Source organism: Scyliorhinus canicula, chromosome 16 (assembly GCF_902713615.1).
Source record: "Scyliorhinus canicula chromosome 16, sScyCan1.1, whole genome shotgun sequence".
NCBI classification, from domain to species: domain Eukaryota; kingdom Metazoa; phylum Chordata; class Chondrichthyes; order Carcharhiniformes; family Scyliorhinidae; genus Scyliorhinus; species Scyliorhinus canicula.
Window position 1 is genome coordinate 92,369,599 of NC_052161.1, and position 11,602 is coordinate 92,381,200.

General features: G+C 47.4%; 1 protein-coding gene across 1 annotated transcript in view; it reads left to right on the top strand.

The window, feature by feature from the left end:
* LOC119951034 (pregnancy zone protein-like) overlaps nt 1-3,756 on the top strand; it is a 151,126-nt gene extending 147,370 nt beyond the window's left edge. The window contains exon 39 of the mRNA XM_038774068.1: nt 3,624-3,756. The gene's annotated coding sequence lies outside the window, so the exon portion shown is untranslated. The remainder of the gene's footprint in view (nt 1-3,623) is intronic.
* The last annotated feature ends 7,846 nt before the right edge of the window (nt 3,757-11,602 follow it).

The following is an 11,602-nucleotide window of genomic DNA, read 5'->3' on the forward strand; positions in this document are numbered from 1 at the left end:
GGGTATCCTACTGTCTCTTTGCGGAGGAAGTGTTTTATTTGTAGGTGTCTAATTTCCTGTCCTGTCCGTTGTTCCCATTCCTCCGTCAGTTCGTTCAATGTCGCTAGTTTGTTTCCTATACAGAAGTCCTTAACTGTCAGCGTTCTCGCATCCTGTCTCCATTTTGTAAACTGTGGGAATCAGATGGGGCAATGGGGGACATCTACGTCAGCCCGAAGTGTTGTCTTAACTGGCCCCACGTTTTCAGCGTGGCCACTACCACTGGGCTGGATGTGTATTTTGCCGATGGGGATGGGAGTGCTGCTGTGGTAGGGCCCGGAGGGTCATCCCCTTCCTGGAGGCGCCCTGCATCCTCACCCACACCGAGTTGGGTCTGTGTACCCATCCCCTCACTCTTTCTGCTGTTGCCACCCAGTAGTAATGTAGCAAACTTGATAATGCCAGGTCTCTTCCCCTCCTCCCTCCTTCTCTCCCCCCCCCCCCCCCCCCACCCCCACACACACACACACACACACACACACACACACAGAAACACCATACACCATAAGGTTGAGGCTTGAGTAAGGTGCTCTTTTTAAGGGCCAGTGCAGACTCAATGGGCCGAATGGCTTCCTTCTGCACTGCTGATTCTCTGATTCTGTAATTAAGCTGTCTACGTTTTGGAAGAAGGCCTTGGGGATGGAGATTGGTATGGATCTAAACAGGAAGGGGAACCTTGGCAGCGCTTTCATTTCGTACCCTCCCATATTCTGCCCCTCTGTCACACTCTCCTTCCCATTCTCACTCTCTCTCTTCCATAATCTGCCTCTCTCCCATATTTGTCCCTTTCACTCTTGGCCACACTCAGTCCCTTTCGTTCTCCCTCTCCCACACTGTCCCTCTCTCTCTCCCACACTGTCCCTCTCTCTCTCTCTCCCACACACTGTCTCACTCCCACACTCTGTCCCTCTCACTCTCGCTCCCACACTCTGTCCCTCTCACTCTCTCCCTCCCACACTCTGTCCCTCTCACTCTCGCTCCCACATTCTGTCCCTCTCACTCTCTCTCTCCCACACTTGGTCCTTCTCAGTCTCTCTCTCCCACACTCTGTCCTTCTCACTCTCTCTCTCTCCCACACTCTGTCCCTCTCACTCTCTCTCTCTCTCCCGCACACACTGTCCCTCTCACTCTCTCTCCCTCCCACTCTCTGTCCCTCTCTCTCTCTCTCTCTCTCACTCTCTCTCCCACACTCTGTCCCTCTCACTCTCCCCTCCACACTCTGTCCCTCTCACTCTCTCTCTCCTGCACTCTGTCCCTCTGTCTCTCTCTCTCCCACACTGTCCCTATCACTCTCTGTCCCACACTCTGTCCCTATCACTCTCTGTCCCACACTCTGTCCCTCTCACTCTCTCTCCCGCACTCTGTCCCTCGGTCTCTCTCTCTCCCACACTGTCCCTATCACTCTCTGTCCCACATTCTGTCCCTATCACTCTCTGTCCCACACTCTGTCCCTCTCTCTCTCTCTCTCTCCCACACTCTGTCCCTATCACTCTCTGTCCCACACTCTGTCCCTCTCACTCTCTCTCCCGCACTCTGTCCCTATCACTCTCTGTCCCACACTCTGTCCCTCTCACTCTCTCTCCCACACTCTGTCCCTCTCACTCTCCCACACTCTGTCCCCCTCTCTCTCTCCCACACTCTGTCCCTCTCACTCTCTCTCCCGCACTCTGTCCCTCTCACTCTCTCTCCCACACTCTGTCCTCCTCTCGCTCTCCCACACTCTGTCCCCCTCTCTCTCTCCCACACTCTGTCCCTATCACTCTCTGTCCCACACACTGTCCCTCTCACTCTCTCTCCCACACTCTGTCCCTCTCGCTCTCCCACACTCTGTCCCCCACCACTCGCTCTGTCCCTCTTACTCTCTATTCCACTCTCTTTCACTCCCACTCTCTCTCCCACTGTCCCTCTTGCTTTTGCTCTTTCCCTTTCTCCCACACAGTCCCTCTCACTCTCTCTTTCCCACACTTTGTCACTCTCACTCTCTCCCTCCTATACTCTACCCCTCATACTCTCTCTCTCATTGTCCCTCTCTCTCGCCATCTCCCACTCTGTTCCTCTCACACCCTCTCTCCCACACTCTGTCCCTCTGTCCCCCCCACCATCCCACTTTGTCCTTCTCATCTTCTCTCTTTCCCTCGCTCTGTCCTTCTCACTCTCTCTCTCTCCCACACTCTGTCCCTCTCTCTGTCTCTCCCAAACTCTGTCCCTCTCACTCTCTCTCTCCCACACTCTGTCCCTCTCGCTGTCTCTCACACACTCTGTCCCTCTCACTCTCTCTCCCACACTTGGTCCTTCTCAGTCTCTCTCTCCCGCACTCTGTCCCTCTCACTCTCTCTCTGCCACAGCGCACACACATATCACATACTCAATTTCTATCTGTTTTGCTCTTTCTCTCCACCTGTCAGTTTGTCTCTTGTGTTCCACTGTTAGAATTCCAGTTGAGACAATTTCAGAGTGACACCTTGTCTCAAAGGATCGTAATATTTATTTTCTTTTAGAATGCGTGGAAGAGCAGAGTCACATGACCGTTAATTAGTTTTGAAAAGTTTGACAATATAATACTCCTCAAATTATTTTACGAATATAAACAGATTTTAAAGTTAACATGCATTACAAAGTGTACCTTGTGCTATAATGGTCTCAGTAACGCACAGTCCTTTTAGACACACAGACCGGCTGTGGTTCAGACACACTCCTCTCTAAACCAGAGTGAATTTCTGTGGATTTTTCCTCAAAATTCCCCAGATTATTCTTTCGCCATGAGCCACCTTGTCTCACTGAATTCTGGCTTCCACATGAGGGATTTCAAATTCTGCTTTGAAAAGACACGCTCACAAATCTGCTTTCAAACAACGCTTTCTTTCAGCTGCTGCTTTCTACGATTCGCTTCCAGGTTTTACACTTCCCCCTTTTGTCTTGACTGCTGCACAAACTCTTCACAGTTGCTTTAACTATCAATTCCCAGACTGTATTAAAAATGGCATCAAACTTTTGATTTACCTCTGAAGTCTGCTTTTCCACTTTAAATTTGATTACCGCAGCTGTCTCTTTAACTCAGAACACTTCATCTGCTTTTCCGTTGAATTCTCCTGATCAGTACCTTGTTCAACATCTTAGTCTCTGTTCCTTTAACTTCACTCTTCCTAAGGCATTCTTTCATTCCCAGTTCCCTGGTTGTCTAGACTGTATCTGCTTCTTTGGTAAGTCTGACTTTTTCAGCCACTTGTCCTGTGCAATTGTTTTCTGGCAGAGCTGAGAGATGTTTATTCTCTGGCTTCTTATCTTCAACTGCTCAGAAATCCAGGTAAAACTAAACTCAAAATGCTTTCCTACCTCAAAGATGTCCCCTGTTGCTAAGCAATGACTATGCTTCTGTCGGCTTGCTTATCTTTCATGCCGTAACCCTCTACAGGAGAAGGTCCATTCAGCCCCTCTTTAGCCTGTTACACAGGAACAGGAGGAGGCCCATTCAGCCCCTTTCCAGTTTGTTCCACAGGAACAGTAGGAGGCCCATTCAGCCCCTCTTGAGCCTGTTGTAAAGAAACTGGATACAGTGTTTTTATTCTCTGGTGTTTTTTCCACAGTTGAACATCCCAATGAGGGGCTGTCGGTTTCCAGAGATACAAGTGTTAAAGTGCAGATTCTGGTGATATTCACAACCTCAAACTCAGCTCGAGACTAACCACGGAGCTGCTAATAAATGTCTTGATCAATGTGTCTTGAGTCTCTGTCTCTGTTGTAAACTCACCAATACACACTCACTGTCACTGATACACACTTACACTGCCTGATACACACTCAAACTCACTGATACTCAATTACCGATACACACTCGCACTCATTGATACACACTCGCACTCACTGATGCACTCACACTCACTGATACACACTCACACTCACTGACAAACACTCGCACTAACTGATACACACTCGCATTCACTGATACACACTCGCACTCACTGATAAACACTCACACTCACTGATACACACTCACACTCACTGAGACACACTCGCACTCACTGATACACTCGCACTCACTGATAAACATGCACACTCACTGTCACTGATACACACTTACACTGCCTGATACACACTCAAACTCACTGATACATTTACTGATACACACTCGCACTAACTGATACACACTCGCACTCACTGATACACACTCGCACTCACTGATAAACATGCACACTCACTGAAACACACTCGCACTCTGACACACACTCACTGTCACTGATACACACTTACACTGACTCATACACACTCGCACTCACTGAGACACACTCGCACTCACTGATACACTCGCACTCACTGATAAACATGCACACTCACTGTCACTGATACACACTTACACTGACTGATACACACTCAAACTCACTGATACATTTACTGATACACACTCGCACTAATTGATACACACTCGCACTAACTGACACACACTCGCACTCACTGATACACACTCGCACTCACTGATAAACATGCACACTCACTGAAACACACTCGCACTCACTGATACACACTCGCACTCACTGATACACACTCGCACTCACTGATACACACTTACACTGACTCATACACACTCGAACCCACTGATACACACTCACACTCACTGATGCACACTCGCACACACTGATACACACTCCCACTCACTGATGCACACTCGCACTCTCTGATACACACTCGCACTCACTGATACACACTCGCACTCACTTATAAACATGCACACTCACTGACACACACTCACTGTCACTGGTACACACTTACACTGACTGATACACACTCGCACTGACTGATACACACTCGCACTCACTGATATACACTCGCACTCACTGACACACACTCGCACTCACTGACACACACTCGCACTCACTGACACACACTCGCACTCACTGATACACACTCGCACTCACTGATAAACATGCACACTCACTGACACACACTCACTGTCACTGGTACACACATACACTGACTGATACACACTCGCACTCACTGATACATACTCGCACTCACTGACACACACTTGCACTCACTGACACACACTCGCACTCACTGACACACACTCGCACTCACTGATACACACTCGCACTCACTGATACACACTCGCACTCACTGATACACACTCACACTCACTGATACACACTCTCTGATACATACTCGCACTCACTGACACACACTTGCACTCACTGATACACACTCGCACTCACTGATACACACTCGCACTCACTGATAAACATGCACACTCACTGACACACACTCACTGTCACTGGTACACACTTACACTGACTGATACACACTCGCACTAACTGATACACACTCGCACTAACAGATACACACTCGCACTAACTGACACACACTCGCACTCACTGATACACACTCGCACTCACTGATACACACTCGCACTCACTGATACACACTCGCACTCACTGATACACACTCGCACTCACTGATACACACTCGCACTCACTGATTCACACTCGCACTCACTGATACACACTCGCACTCACTGATACACACTCGCACTCACTGATACACACTCGCACTCACTGATACACACTCACACTCACTGACACTCACTGTGACTGATACACACTTACACTGATTCATACACACTCGCACTCACTGATACACACTCACACTCACTGATACACACTCGCACTCACTGATACACACTCGCACTCACTGATAAACATGCACACTCACTGACACACACTCACTGTCACTGGTAAACACTCGCACTGACTGATACACACTCACACTCACTGATACACACTCGCACTCACTGATACACACTCGCACTCACTGATAAACATGCACACTCACTGACACACACTCACTGTCACTGGTACATACTTACACTGACTGATACACACTCGCACTCACTGATACATACTCGCACTCACTGACACACACTCGCACTCACTGATACACACTCACTCACTGATACACACTCACACTCACTGATACACACTCGCACTCACTGATAAACATGCACACTCACTGACACACACTCACTGTCACTGGTAAACACTCGCACTGACTGATACACACTCACACTCACTGATACACACTCGCACTCACTGATACACACTCGCACTCACTGATAAACATGCACACTCACTGACACACACTCACTGTCACTGGTACATACTTACACTGACTGATACACACTCGCACTCACTGATACATACTCGCACTCACTGACACACACTCACTGTCACTGGTACATACTTACACTGACTGATACACACTCACACTCACTGATACACACACTCACTGATAGACACACACTCACTGATACACACTCGCAGTCACTGATATACACTCACTGTCACTGATACACACTCGCACTCACTGATACACACTCGCACTCACTGATACACACTCGCACTCACTGATATACACTCACTGTCACTGATTCGCACTCACTGACACACACTCGCACTCACCGATCCACACTCACACACACTGATACACACTCGCACTCACTGATACACACTCGCACTCACTGATACACACTCACTCACTGATACACACTCGCACTCACTGATACACACTCGCACTCTGATACACACTCGCACTCACTGATACACACTCACTCACTGATACACACTCACTCACTGATACACACTCGCACTCACTGATACACACTCGCACTCACTGATACACACTCGCACTCACTGATACACACTCAGTGATACACACTCGCACTCACTGATACACACTCGCACTCACTGATACACACTCGCACTCACTGACACACACTCGCACTCACTGATACACACTCGCACTCACTGATACACACTCGCACTCACTGATAAACATGCACACTCACTGACACACACTCACTGTCACTGGTACACACTTACACTGTCTGATACACACTCGCACTCACTGATTCACACTCGCACTCACTGATACACACTCGCACTCACTGATACACACTCGCACTTACTGATATACACTCACACTCACTGATACACACTCGCACTCACTGATACACACTCGCACTCACTGATACACACACACTCACTGACACACACTCGGACTCACTGATACACACACTAACTGACACACACTCGCATTGTCTGATACACACTCGCACTCACTGATACACACTCGCACTCACTGATACGCACTCGCACTCACTGACACACACTCGCACTCACTGACACACACTCGCACTCACTGACACACACTCGCACTCACTGATACACACTCACTCACTGATACACACTCACACTCACTGATACACACTCGCACTCACTGATAAACATGCTCACTCACTGACACACACTCACTGTCACTGGTACACACTTACACTGACTGATACACACTCGCACTCACTGATACACACTCGCACTCACTGATACACACTCGCACTCACTGATACGCACTCACTGATATACACTCGCACTCACTGATACACACTCGCACTCACTGATACACACTCGCACTCACTGATACACACTCGCACTCACTGATACGCACTCACTGATATACACTCGCACTCACTGATACACACTCGCACTCACTGATACACACTCGCACTCACTGATACACACTCCCCCTCACACTCACCGATAAATACCCACTTTCACTGATTCAGTCACCAATACACATGATCACCACACTCACTGACACACACTCACTGATACATTTACCAATGCAGACACTCACCAATACACACATCCTCACACTCACTCACTCACTGATATTCAATGATACACACTCACTGATGCTTACTCACACTCACTGATAGAACCTGACTCAACAATACACATTTGTCCCCATACTCACCAATGCACATTCGCTGATGCACACTCACTGACACACCATCACCGATACATAGTCATTCTCGCACATTCGCTGATGCACACTCACTGACACACCATCACCAATACATAGTCATTCTCACACTCATCTATCACACTCACCGATACACATTCACACTCACTGAGACACTCATTCACCGATACATATTTGTCGTCATACTCACCAATACACACTCACCTATACACACTCACTGATACACTCACCAATACACACACATTCTCACATTCACATATATACTCATTCATACGCACTCACTCAATGATACACTCACATGGACTGATACACACTCACTGATGCAAACTCATCCTCACACTGACCAATACACACTCACCGATATGCAGATACGCACTGCTGAACACTCACTCACTGATTCACTCACCAACATAAACTCATCATCACACTGATACACACTCACTGATACAAACTCACTCACCAATGCACACTCATCCTCACACTTATTGATACACACTCACTGACACACTCGTTGATAAACACCAACTGACACACTCACCGATACACATTCATCCATCACACTGATGCACATTCACGCTCACTGATGCACACTCGTCCTCACTCACTGATACAGTCACTCAATGATACTTACTCGGCCTGACAACTCAACAACACACGCTCATTGACTCGCACTCACTGATACATACATCCTCACATTCACCAACACACACTCACTGACACACACTCGCTGAGTTATGCGTATTGGCAGGAAGAATGGAGGCATAGAATATTTTCCAAGTGGGAAAGGGCTTTGGAAATTAGTAGCTCAATGGGACTTAGGAGTCCTAGTTCAAGATTCTCCTAAGGTTAAAGTGCAGGTTCAGTCAGCAATTGGGATGAGGCTGTTTAGCACAGTGGTCTGAGACAGCTGGTTTGTAGTGCAGACCAAGACCAGCAGCCCGGGTTCAATTCCTGTACCAGCTTCCCCGAACAGGCGCCAGAATGTGGTGACTAGGGGCTTTTCACAGTAACTTCATTGAAGCCTACTTGTGACAATAAGCTATTATTATTAAATGCAATGTTAGCATTCATGTCGAGAGGGCTAGAATACAATAGCAGGGATGTATTGTTTTTTGTTTTTTTTATAAACTTACTGTATGCAATTCATTTTTTGCAATTAAGGGGGCAGCAGGGTGGCGCAGTGGGTTAGCCTTGCAGCCTCAGGGCGCCGGGGTCCCAGGTTCAATCCCGGCTCTGGGTCACTGTCGGTGTGGAGTTTGCACATTCTTCCCGTGTTTGCGTGGGTTTCACCCCCACAACCCAAAGATGTGCAGGGTTGGTGGATTGGCCACGCTAAATTGCCCCTTAATTGGAAAAAAATTAATTGAGTGGCAAATCCACCTACCCTGCATATCTTTGGGTTGTGGGGGTGAAACCCACACATACACGGGAGAACGTGCAAACTCCACATGGACAGTGACCCAGAGCTGGGATCGAACCTGGGACCTCGGCGCCGTGAGGCAGTAATGCAGGGATGTACCATTGAGGCTGTTTAAGGCTCTGGTCAGACCCCATTTGGAGTATTGTGAACAGTTTTGGGCCCCGTATCTAAGGAAGGATGTACTGGCCTTGGAAAGGGTCCAGAGGAGGTTCACAAGAATGATCCCTAGAATGAAGGATATATCATGTGAGGAGTGGTTGAGAACTCTGGGTCTGTACTCGGAGTTTAGATGGATGAGGTGAGAAATTTTTCTTTTTATAAATTTAGAGTATCCAATTCTTTTTTTACAATTTAGGGGCAATTTAGCATGGCCAATTCACCTACCCTGCACATCTTTGGGTTGTGGGGGTGAAACCCACGCAGACTCGGGGAGAATGTGCAAACTGATACAAACTCACACTCACCGATGCACAATCAGCCTCGTACGTACTGATACGCACTCACCGATACACACTCACTGACACACACTCACAGATGCACATTCATCCTCACTCTCACTGATACACAGACTCATTGATAGACATTCGCTGGCACAGATACACACTCACCCCCACTCTCATTGATACACAATCACACTCACTGATACATGCTCACCAATACACACACACTCGCTGATGTGGATTCACACTCACCGATACAAACACATCCTCACACGAATCAATGCGCACTCACATTTACTGATACATTCACTGACACCCACTCACATGCACCGATAAACACTCACTCACTGATTCACTCACCAATATAGATTCATCGTCACACTCGCTGATACACACTCACTGATCCAATCTCATCCTCGTACTTACCGATACACACACATCCTCACACTCAACAACACACTTACTCTCACTGGTACACACTCACTCTCACTGGTACACAGACTCACTGACACACACTCATCCTCACGGTCACCAATGTACACTTACCGATGCACACTCACTGATAGACCCTCACTGACACACACTCAGATTCACAGATAACACTCGCCCACTCACTGATTCACACTCACCGACACTCACACTAGCTGATACACACTCATCCTCACATTCATCAATACACACAGACTCACCGATGCACACTCACTGATACACACTCACTCACTCATGCTCACTTTTACACTGATACACATCCACACTGTCTGATACACACTCACTGATGCACTCATTTACACACATTGCCACTTACTGGCACATACTAATATTTACGCTGACTGATGCACAGACAGTCACTGATATGCACACACATTTCCACTGGTTGATGAAAATGTAAATTGCTTATTGTCACGAGTAGGGTTCAATGAAGTTACTGTGAAAAGCCCCTAGTCGCCACATTCCAGCGCCTGTCCAGGGAGGCTGGTACGGGAATCGAACCATGCTGCTGGCCTGCTTGGTCTGCTTTAAAAGCCAGCGATTAGCCCTGCGAGCTAAACCAGCCCCTAACCAGATGCTCACTGATACATACTCACTCTCAGATACATATTAATTCACTGATACATATGAATCCTCACACTCACCAATACACAATTGCTGATACATGCTCACTAACATTTACACACTCATTCACTTTATACACTCACTAATACAAAATCTCACTTATACACACTAATGCTCACATGGATACACTTCGATTCACTGATGCACACTCACCAATGTGCACACTAAGCAAAGCATACTCATCAATGCACACACACTCACTGATATACAGACATGCTGATACACACTTGGCGATACACACTCACATGCACTGATACATGCTCACACTCACTGATGCAACTTACCCTTACTAATAATGATACACTCACTTATGCACACTTACCAATACATACTCACTGATACACACTCACTAATACACGCTAATTCTCACACCGATGCACACTCACTGATATACACTTGATGATACAAACTCTCATGCACTGATACACACTCACCGATACATACTCACACTCACGGATACTCGCACGCACTTATACACACTACACACACAGATATATGCTCACACTCAGTTACACACTCACTCACTGATACACATTCACCGATACTCACGTTCACTTATGCACACTCACTGATGACACTCGCTGAAATGCACTCACTATACTAATAATCTTTAGTGTCACAAGTCGACTTACATTAACTTTGCAATGAAGTTACTGTGAAAAGTCCCTAGTCGCCACATTTTGGCACTTGTTCAGGTACACAGAGGAAGAATTCAGAATGTCTAAATTACCTAACAGCACATCTTTCGGGACTTGTGGGAGGAAGCCGGAGCACCCGGAGGAAA